The sequence below is a fragment of the Xylaria bambusicola genome, assembly GCF_022495145.1.
Source record: "Xylaria bambusicola strain CBS 139988 unplaced genomic scaffold F5B22scaffold_18, whole genome shotgun sequence".
Lineage (NCBI taxonomy): Eukaryota > Fungi > Ascomycota > Sordariomycetes > Xylariales > Xylariaceae > Xylaria > Xylaria bambusicola.
Window position 1 is genome coordinate 5,700 of NW_025953571.1, and position 12,736 is coordinate 18,435.

Here is a 12,736-nt window from a genome sequence, read left to right on the forward strand (position 1 = left end):
ATGGTACCAGGGATAAAGGGTTGATTTAGGGTGTAACCGGACGATTTAGCTGGTTAATAATATAATCTAGATTGTATAGTATTAAACCTATTCCTTTAAATCCCCTTTATACGTTATTTAAAATAATTGCTTCATTAAACGTATGGAAAAATGTAGTTATAAAATTTTCCTTTTAAATATAGGTAATATATATCTATATAAAGCCTTTGATTTACTTTCCGTATAATTGTTTTAAAGGGTTAAATATCCTAACATTAAGTGGTTAAAAGCGGTAAAAGGAATAGGGAGGTATATAAAGGGTAATAATATTATTTTTTTTATAATACGATTTAAATTTATATAAATAGTAGCTTTTATAACTATTAAAGAAGAGAAAGTAATAATATTCTTTTATATAAAGCTTTATATGCTTATTAAAATATTTAATTTAATTTATAGCTTATTTATTTATTGTTTAACCATTTTTCGTAGTTATAATTTTCCAATTGCTTAATATATTATTATTTTTGTATTAAAATATAAGGTAGTTTTTCCTTATTAAAATAATATATAGTAAAACAATTTAACTATATAATAAAATTACTTAAATAACTATAAACCATTTTAAATTACTTAATTAAATAGCTTATAGTTTTTATTTATATTTAGTTAAAGTTATAATTATTTTAAATATAATTTTACCTATTATAAACCTAGTTTTATTAAAGTTATAAATATCTTTTTTTTAAATACTATTTTTATTTATTATCTTTTGTATAAGAATAAATTAAACGTAATATTTGATTGGATTTTTGTTTAATACCCGTTAGTAATCGATTCTTTAATTAAAATATATTTAAATATTTAAAGTTTATTATACAAAGTTTAACGTCTAGTTCTTTCTAATTAACTTTTAACCCCGTAATACTATTAATCGGTTGGCCATATCTTTTATACAATTATATAAAGGCGGAAATAATTTTGCTATAAGATTAAAGAAATATTTTATAATTAATTGTTCTTCGTCTGGAGTTAATTGGGCTTTTAAAGGTAGTATTTCGCTTATTGGTTTAAAACCTTTCGTTCGAAGGGCAAGTATTGTACAAAGAACATTATAAATAATAGTAGCGCATTAGATGGATAATTTTAGGTTTCGTTTAATAACTTAAAGTATAAGCTATAGGTTGCTTTCTTTATAAAGGGTTTCTATAATTATTGGTGGAGAAATGAGGGATTTTTTTCATGTACGTACAAAGGTTAAAAATGTGGCCAGGTCAATTGGGTGGCCAGGTCAAGTGGGAAATGCATTAATTATTTTATAAAATAATGTATTTATTATTATATTTTTTTAATTAAGCTGGTATTAAAAGATAATATTAAAGTTAAATAAGAAGTTTACCTATTTTATTTATTTTATAAAAAGAACTTTTTTAATAATAAAATATAATAAAGCTTAATAATTAATTATTATAAAGAACTTTATATTTAATAGCTTTAAATAATTATACTTTATAGTTTAAACTATAGTTAATAGTTCTTTATCCTATATAGGATAAATTTATTTAATTGGTAATATAATTTTTAAAAAGTACCTTATAAGCTTTTATATATTATTTTTTTATTATTATTAAATAGCTTTACCGATAATATTTTAAAAGGCGTTAGTTTTAATTTTAATAAGTTAATTAAGCTAGAAAAAGGTTAATATTAATACTTTATAAGCTAACTTCTTTATTAATTCAAAAGCTTTTTATTATTCTTTATCTATTTTAAATAGTATACCCTTTTTAAATAAATGGTTTAAAGGTTTAACTATATTATTAATATAATATATAAATATCCGGATAAAGTTATATAGCTTTAAGAATAAATAAATAATTTAAATATTAATTAAGTTTTTAAAATTTTAATTAATAATAGTATTTATCTTCTTAAGGTTTATTTGGATACCTTATCTGGCCTTTAAAATTATACTTAAGTAATCCATAAAGGTTATATTAAAGTAGGATTTTTTTATATTTCCTTAAAGCTTAGCATTATAAAGGTAATATATTACCTCCTTATATTATTTTTAATACTTTTTTTTATTATTTATAAATATTAGGATATTATTAATATAAATATTAATAAAAAGGTTAAATAATTTATATAGTTAGGAATTAATAAAGTTTTACTATTAAGTAGGCTTAATCTTTAATCTAAAGAGTAGGATTAACTATTGGAACACTTTTTATTAGGTTTAAAATACTATTAAGTATTAAGATTTTAAGGCTATTTTTAACCTATAAAAAGCTTTAATAATATTAAGTTTAATATAACGTTTAACCCTTTAATTATTATATATAGTGCTATTTAAATTTAACGTTAAAATAATATAGTTTTTTAAATATTTATTTTTCTATTAATAATTTATATAAAACTATTTTTTAGTTAAATTTAATTTAGGGGTAAAAAGGATAAGGGAGGTATTTACTTTTATATAGGGTTTAATAAAGCTATAGGTTAATAATTTATTTATTACTTCTTTCTTTAATAATAAGTATTAAATTGGAATTTAATATTAAGGGGAATTATTTAAGGGGTTATTAATAATAATTTTAAGAATTATATTATATCCTAGTTATAATAAAGGTAATTTATTAGCTTTTACTTTTAAGAAAAATCCTTTTAAGTAGGCTAACTCCTTAAGGATTAGGTAATAACGCATCTCCCACTTGACCTGGCCACCCAATTGAGCTGGCCACCCCCCTAGCCCATACAAGAAACGTCGGTGCGCTAATCACGTGATAATTTAATAACTTTACGAATATTGGTCGTATAGAATAATAAAATATACCATTAGATTCGTAATAAAAAGAGCTATTTAACGGTACCCTCCACTAAGTTCTACAATATATATTCGCGGAGTTATTAAGCAATACGTTAAAGTAAGCGTTAAAATAATCCTTGCTTAGTGTTACTTTAGCGTATTGCTTAATATCTCGCTTAATAAATTTTGTAAAAAATAGTAAAAAATACTTCTAGATTCCCCTTTAACTAACGGATTTAAAGGTACTAATTATTAAATCGTACGATCAGTATTCGTAAAGTTATTAAAGATTGAAATAATGGGGTTTTATATAGGTTATTAGGGTGGCCAAGTTAATTGGGTGGCCAGGTTAAGTGGGAGATGCGTTAAATTAGTTTAATATATTTAGGGTTTTCGTTTTATAAAAAGGGAATATGTTTATTATTAAAGGTTTTTTAAGTTTTTTTTAATGCTATTATAGCTACTTTTGGGGCCGCTTTAATAAATTTAATAAGTATTAGCTTATTTAAAAGTACCCTTTTTTTTTATTATTTCTATTTAAGGTTTAACTTAATCTTTTTAATAAGTTATTAAATAATCCTTTTATTTTAAAATTGCTTTATTTTTAGGCTTTTTAGTTAGATATTTTTTTAAAGGTATATAGCTGGTTGCTTTAAAATAGTATATTTCTTTTTTAAAGTAATATCCCTTTAATTAGCATCCTAATAAATAATGGGGTTAATTTGTTAATTATTAGGAAACTTTTATATAATTTTAATTACAGGTAAAAATAGGGCAAAGGGGAATGAATTTTTTAATTAATATAATGTCTAACGGGTGTAATTTAAGGTAACCTTATTTTTAATTAGTTATTTTAAATTAATTATAATATTATATTTGGTATTAATAACTTAAAAGGTTTAATCCTTAAACCTTTATCCGTTTACTTTTAAAGTAATAATAAGGTATTAATTAACTATATTAATAAGTTATTTTTAATAGTTATTTAATTATTATAGTTGTTTTAAGGTAATTAACCTAGCCTTTAATTAGTAATTAATATAATAAGCTAATTTATAATTAATTATTAAATATATTTAAGCTTTAATATTATATAGCATAATAGTTTTTATTTTAAAATTATTTATTTATATTTAAATAGGGTATATAAATTAAATAATATTTTAACTACTTTTTATATAGGTTAAGGACAATTTATAAATTATTAAGGAATTTTTTAATAATTTAGTTAATTTTTTAACTTAGATTTAATAAAAGAGGAATTAATAAGCTTTTCTTTACTTTCTTTGTTTTATATTTAAGTTATATTTTTACTTTTTTTAAAATAATCTATAATGTGGTATCCTATTTTACTATAGTTAAAGTAGGTATTATTTTCCTAATAGGTCTTTTTCTCTTCCTTTAAAAGCTTTATCCCTTTAAGCTTCGTTATAATATTCCCTTTATTTACATTCTTTTTATTATTAAAGTTATAATTAATAAAGTTAATAGCTTATTTCTTTTTTTAACAATTATAATAATAATTATAGTTATATATTATTTTTATTACCTTATTATAAAAATGTTTATATAGCATTAATAAATTAATATTAGCTTTAAATACCTTAATTCTAAGGTTAAAGCTAATATATTTCTATAAGAACTAAAACCATTTAGACTTAAGTAACTTTAACTTTAATATTAGGTTATTAAATTAAAAAATAAATTAATAAACGTTAAAACCTAGCTTAAAGTAGAACTTATCTAGGATATTTTATACTTAAACAGCTTAATTTGGATTATAATAAGCCGTTTCTAACGTTTATACTATTTTAGCTAAATTGTTATATAGTTAAGTAATAGAATAAAAGTAAATTTTAACTGCTTTTTTAACATTCTTCTTTAAAAGGGATATAATATAACGCATTTAGCTTTTTTTAATATAATATATTATTATATTTTCTTTAAGTTTATTAATTAACTTTTTTAGCTAATTATTAAATAAGTTTTTATTTTTGAAAAAGGTACTTAAATTAGTTCTATAAATTTTAACCTTTTCTATATATTTTAAGTTTAGGCTAACAAGGTTACCCATTAAGCTAATTATTTTAAAGATAGCTTATATAACTATATTAACTAATTTAAAGTTAACTTTACTAAAGGTACTTTTAATTATACTTTTTTATAATGCCAAGGTTAAGCTACCTTTCTTTATTTAAGCTTAAAAAGCAATAATCTATTTTTATAATTGTTAGATTAAAGCAGCTTAATTAGCAACATTTATCTTATTTATTAGTTAAGGTAGTTTTATTAATCCTTTATTTAAATTAAGATCTAATAGTAAAAGCGTTATATTTTTTAATTTAAGGTTTAAAAAGTTTTAAAAGCTATCTTTAAATTTAATATCGGTCTTTTCTTTTTTAATAAAAGGGATAGGGTTTTAGGTTAATTATTTATTAATTATAGGAATGTTAAATATAATATATAATAATAATCGTTAAGATTATCTTGGGTTATTTATTTTAATTAAGGTTTTCTTAGTTTTAAGGGGTATAGGGTTTAATTTTATTAGTTAGGTTTATTATAAGGTTATATTTATTTATTATTAGGTGTAGAACGTAATAATAGGAAGGAAAAGGTTTAATTTATAAATTATAGATAATAACGATTAAATATAGGTAATATACTTATATAACACTTATTAACGAAAAAAAGAAGCTTAAAATAATATTATAATTGGAGGTTTAGGGTATAGCTATATTAATATTATAAATAAAGATTTTAAGCTAAGGAAGAAAGAAAGGAAGGATAAAACTAAAATATAAATATATATAGAAATATATATATACTAATAGCTATTATAGGTCATATAACCTTATTGGCATATATTTCGTATATCTCCACAGTATCCTTCCATAATGCGTACAATATTCCGGTACAATACATGTTTAACACATTTGTTACATATATTATATTAAAAAGAGTTAAATATATTATATTATATTCCTCCTAAAGGAAAATATTAAAAAAGCAATTAAGATTTATTTTTATTTTATTATTTAACTATATAATAGTTTAATTAAAATAATATAAACATTGGAAATAGCTTATTATAACCTAAATTAAACTACTTAAGTATAAAATGCCTTAAACAATTTTTACTTTAAACTAGGTTTTAATATTTACTAATTTATTTTTCAATTTAATAACTTAACATTAAAGTTAAAGTTACTTAAATCTAAATAGTTTTAATTCTTATAGAAATATATTAACTTTAACCTTAAAATTAAAGTATTTAAAACTAGCATTAATCTATTAATACTATATAAACGCTTTTATAATAAAGTAATAAAAGTAATATATAATTATAATTATTACTATAATCATTAAAAAAAGAAATAAACTATTAGTTTTATTAACCATAACCTTAATAATAAAAAAAATATAAATAAAAGAAATATTATAATAAAGTTTAAAGAAATAAAATTTTTAAAGGAAAAGAAAAAAACCTATTAAAAAATAATATTTACTTTAACTATAATAAAATAGGATATTATATTATAAATTACCTTAAAAAAAGTAAAAATATAGCTTAAATATAAAACAAAAAAAGTAAAGAAAAGCTTATTAATTCCTTTTTTATTAAATTTAAATTAAAAAATTAACCAAACTGCCGGAAAACTTTTTAATAATCTATAAACCATCCTTAACCTATATAAAAAATAATTAAAATATTATTCAATTTATATACTCCATTTAAATATAAATAAATAATTTTAAAATAAAAGCTATTATATTATATAATATTAAAGCTTAAATGTATTTAATAATTAATTATAAATTAATTTATTATATTAGTTATTAATTAAAAGTTAAGTTAATTACTTTAAAATAATTATAATAATTAAATAATTATTAAAGATAACCTATTAATATAGTTAATTAATACCTTATTATTACTTTAAAAGTAAATAGATAAAGGTTTAAAAATTAAACCTTTTAGGTTATTAATACCAGATATAATATTATAATTAATTTAAAATAGCTAACTAAAAATAAGGTTATTTTAAATTATACTTATTAAACATTATATTAGCTAAAAGATTTACTCCCCTTTGCCCTATTCTTACCTATAATTAAAATTATATAAAAGTTTCCTAACGATTAATAAACTAACCCTATTATCCAATAGGATATTAATTAAAGGGATATTACTTTGGAAAAGAAATATACTATTTTAAAGCGATTAGCTATATACCTTTAAAAGAACATCCAATTAAAAAGCTTAAAAATAAAGCAATTTTAAAACGAAAGAATTATTTAACGATTTATTAAAAAAACTAAATTAAACCCTAAATAGAAATAATAAAAGAAAAGGGTACTCCTAAATAAATTAATACCTATTAAATTTATTAAAGTAGCTTTAAAGGTAGCTATAATAATATTAAAAAAAACTTAAAAAACTTTTAATAATAAGTATATTCCTTTCCTATAAAATAAAAATTTTAAATATATTAAACTAATTTATTACCTAATTTTTAAAGAATTAGCTTATTTAAAAGGAGTCTTTTTAAAAGTAAAAGTTAATAAATTATCCTTATTATAATTAGGATATAATATAGTTCTTAAAACTATTATTAATAACCCTTTAAATAGCCCTCTTTAATATTAAACTTTAATTTAATACCTACTATTAAAAAAAGAAATAATAAATAAATTATTAGCCTATAGCTTTATTAAACCCTATATAAAAGTAAATATTTCCCTTATCCTTTTTACCCCTAAATTAAATTTAATTAAAAAATAGTTTTACATTAATTATTAATAAAAAAATAAATATTTAAAAGATTATATTATTTTAATATTAAATTTAAATAGTATTATATATAATAGTTAAAAGGTTAAACGTTATATTAAGCTTAATATTATTAAAGCCTTTTATAAATTAAGGATAGTTTTAAAATCTTAATATTTAATAGCATTTTAAACTTAATAAAGAATGTTTTAATAATTAATTCTACTTTTTGGATTAAAGATTAACTTTGTTTAATAGTAAAACTTTATTAATTTTTAACTATATAAACTATTTAACCTTTTTATTAATGTTTATATTAATAACATTTTAATATTTATAAATAATAAAAAAAATATTAAAAATAATATAAGGAAGTAATATATTACTTTTATAATGTTAAGCTTTAAAGAAATATAAAAGAATCCTACTTTAATATAACTTTTATAAACTATTTAAGTATAATTTTAAAGGTTAAATAAAGTATTTAAATAAACCTCCGGAAAATAAATATTATTATTAATTGGAAATTTAAAAACCTAATTAATACCTAAGCTATTTATTCGTTTTTAAAGCTATATAACTTTATTTAAATATTTATATATTATATTAATAATATAGCTAAACCTTTAAACCGTTTATTTAAAAAGGGTATACTATTTAAAATAGGTAATAAATAATAAAGCGCCTTTAAATTAATAAAGAAGCTAACTTATAAAGTATTAATATTAACCTTCTTTTAGCTTAATTAATTAATTAAAATTAAAACTAATACTTTTTAAAATATTACCGGTAAAGCTATTTAATAGCAATAAAAAATAATATTTAAAAGCTTATAAAATACTTTTTAAAAACTATATTATTAATTAAATAAACTTATTTTATATAAAATAAAAAACTATTAATTATAATTTAAACTATAAAGTATAATTATTTAAAGCTATTAAATATAAAGTTCTTTATAATAATTAATTATTAAGCTTTATTATATTTTACTATTAAAAAAGTCCTTTTTATAAAATAAATAAAATAAGTAAACTTTTTATTTAACTTTAATATTACCTTTTAATATTAGCCTAATTAAAAGAATATAATAATAGATATATTATTTTATAAAATAATTAATCTATTAACTATTAAAGCTTATAAAGCTAAAAAATGTAATATAGCTTTAATTTTACTTAAAACTTTAGGAAGGCTAATAATTGTTATAAAAAAGAAGGCAATAATACTATATAGTTCCAATTTAATAAACTTAATTTAATAAAAAAATAAAAAATAAGATTTAAAATATAAAAATTATTAGTTAATTGTTTTAAAGTATACCTTTAACCTAAAGGTTTATTTTTAAATAGCCCTAATTAAAAAAGCTTACTATTTAATAATTATTATTTACCTTAAATAAAATAAATATATTAAAATAATTAAATAGAACTACTATTAACCTTTATTAAAATAAAATATTTAAATATATATTTATAATTATTATAATTATTAATGGAATAAAATTCCTTAAAATAAAATATTTGGATTATTATACCTATTATTAATCCCTATAACTATTTAATACTATATTATAATTAATAAAAAGAATATACCTTTAAATAAATATAATTATAATTATATATAGGTATTTATTAATAAGTTTAATTACTTATTAATTATAATACCTAATAAAAAAAACAATATAATAAAAGATATAATATATTAATATTATAAATATACCTACTGTTTCTTAGGTTTCCTAAAGGTATAGATTTTAAATAATATAGGACCTTTTATTTTATACTTTTTAATAAAGATTAATAAATTAACCTATATTAAATACTAATATAAAAATACCCTTTACCCTTAAATATAAAAAGCTATAAAGTTTATAAATTAAAAGTTAAATTAATAGTTATACTTTTATATTAATAAATATTAAAATAATTAAAACCCTTATTTACTTATATTAAATTTTATATATAATACCTTTTAATATTTAACTATTAATATAATACTATTAAAGGTTTTAATAGGAACTAATATAAAGAACCCCCTATTATTACCCTTACCAGATATTATTAAAAAGATAGCACCTAAAAGGCTAATTTAATAATTAGTATAATAGACCTATAAGATATAAAAGGTAACTTATAAAATAGTAAAAGCTATATAAAAGAAATAAAAAGTATAGATAAATAGGAAGCAATATTTAATAAACTTCCGTATAAGAAATAAAATCTTTTTAAAAAAGAAAAGCTTTATAATTAATAGCCCAATTACTTAATTAAACTTTTAATAGATTAAACCTTTTAAAATATTTAAAAAAAAGGATATAGCTATATATTGGACCTTTTAAAGTTAATAAAAATAATTAACCTTTTTTATATAAATTAATTACATAAAGCAAACGAAAACCTATTATCCTAATAAACCCAACTATTATTAAAACTTAAAAATATTAAAGAAGAATTAGAGTAAGAAGTTAAACAGCTATTTAGGTTATAAATAATAGGGTATAATAAAACGCTACAATATTAAATTGTTTAAAAAGGTTATAACCTTAATAATACTTAATACCCAGTAAAAAATTTTAAAAATTCATTAATTAAAATATAAAAGTTCTATAAAAGATAACCTAATATATTAAAACTGCTTAAATAGCTAAATAAATAAATAAAAGCTATAATAATTAACGAATTTACTATTAATTACCCTAATAATAATATTACTATACAAAATAGTATCGTAATTAAAATTAAACGCTATAAATAATTCCTTAACCCATTTTACACCCATATCTTAATTTTAATAAAAGGAAATATAACAAATATATTAAACATATACTATACCGGAATATTATATATATTATAAAGGGATATTATAAAAATATATAAAATATATATTAATAAGGTTATATAATTTATAATAGCTATTGGTATATATATATTTCTACGTATACTTATATTCTAATTTTATCTTTCCTTCCTTTTTTCTTTAACTTAAAATTTTCGTCCATAATATTAATATAGCTATACCCTAAAACCCCAATCGTAATAATAGGTAATTAATAAAATAGGTTTTTAATTAAAGGTTATATACTATTATATAAGCTATTAAAGATTAAAATATATATAAAAATATAAATATATATAATCTTTTTTTATATAAAGGATATTATTAAACCTTAAGTTTTTTAATTAAGTATTATACTATTCTTTTATTTTAAAGGAAAAAAAGGTATTAATTTTAATATCTTTTAAAAGGAAAGCTATTATATAAACTAAAGTATAAATAAATAAACCTTTAAATATAGGAATTTTTTAATTAATTTAAAACATTTTATAAATTTTATAAAGTTTATTAGAAATAATATAAAGGTAATATTTTTACTTTTAAATTATATAATTATTTTATAACTATATAAACTTTAAAATCTTTATATAAAAAATAAACCTATAAATTATATATATAATAATAAAATTTTAATAATCTTTTTTATTTAAATACCTAATTATATTTAATTTATTAATAAAATTAATCTATTAATTAATTAATCCTATATAAAAGCTTTATTATTAAACTTTAATTTTTTAATTTTATTTATTTATACCTTATATATAATATAAAAAAAGGCAATCACCCTATTAATAAATTCGTTTTATATTATTTAAGCTATTATATATTATAGCAATTTTATTTAATTTAATAAAAAAACCTTAAGCATTAATAAAAAGAAGTATTTTAATTCCTATATTTATTTTTATAAATAATAATTATATACTTATAATATTTATTATATAAAAGAATTACTTTAAAGTACTTATAATAATATAAATAATAAAGCTAATATAAATTTAAATAATTATATATAAATATATATTAATATAATTATAAATTTAATAAATTAATTATTATATAAAAGAAAAAGTTATTATATAAACTTTAATTTCTATTTTTTAAAGCTTTATATATTTATTAAAATATTATATAAAATTTTAATTTAAAATTATATACTTTTTATATTAATAAATAGTTAAATAACTTTACTATTATATAAATTTTAACTAATAAGCTTTATAATATTAATAAAGTTAATTTTTATTAATAATAATATTAATTTATATTTATATAAACTTATAAAAATAGTTTTTTTTAAAGCCTTTTATTATAAAACTTTATTATATATATTATTTAAACTATTTTACTATTTATTATATAGCTTTATTATACTCTTTATTTATATAATATTATTATTTTATATTATATTTATATTAAATATATTTAATTATATAATAGGTTATAAGGTAATTAGCTTTAATTAGGTTTTATTAAATAAATTTATCTTTTTAACCTTATATAAAAAAGAGGAATTAAATTTAAAAAAGGATTTTTTTAAATTAGAATTAATTTTAATAGCTTATTAAATGCTAAGCTTAAATATAACAAAATAGTATATAAAAGGTATAATGGTAGCTTTATTAATTAAAATTAATAAAAATAACAAAAATAGAAGTTCCAGCTTTATATAAAGTAATAATTTTATTATAAAAATCATTAATATTAAATAAAGCTCAAGGTATAACTTCAATACTTTAAATTACTTAAATAATTCTTTATATAATATAAAATTACTAAGAAAATGGAACATGCGGGATAATCTTAAGCGCTTAGGCTATCTCCGATGATTTGTCCTATGTGGTCCCAGTGGCCCACCGTCGAGCCCCGAACTGCATTGGGATAGCTTCAAGTGCAGGGAGGAGTTCTCTACATTATGTCTTCTCTCACAATGTCGACCAAAAACAAGCTGAATCACCCTGCGGACATAGCCCGGTGCTAGGAGGCGCAATAGGGTCAATTGTCCAAAATCGAGAAACACCCACGTAATGACTGGTGGCCCGACAAGCTCTCCTGTGATTCCACCAATCACCAGCCTAATTAAGCAAAGTTGTCTTTCTATTTCCGCCAATAACGCTACCATACCCATGCCCCCTTGGTATCATGTGCTTTCATGAAGGACACGATGTTTTGGCTCAAACAGACACTATTGAGAACTCCCTAGGCAATCTATCTTATCACCTCCCGTTAATGGTCTTGAACGACTGATTCCGAGGCGGTTTTCTACCAATGTGGGAGGTGCTAGAATAGAACATGGTCTATCTGCTACTGGTGGAAAATCATCACATTGGAAA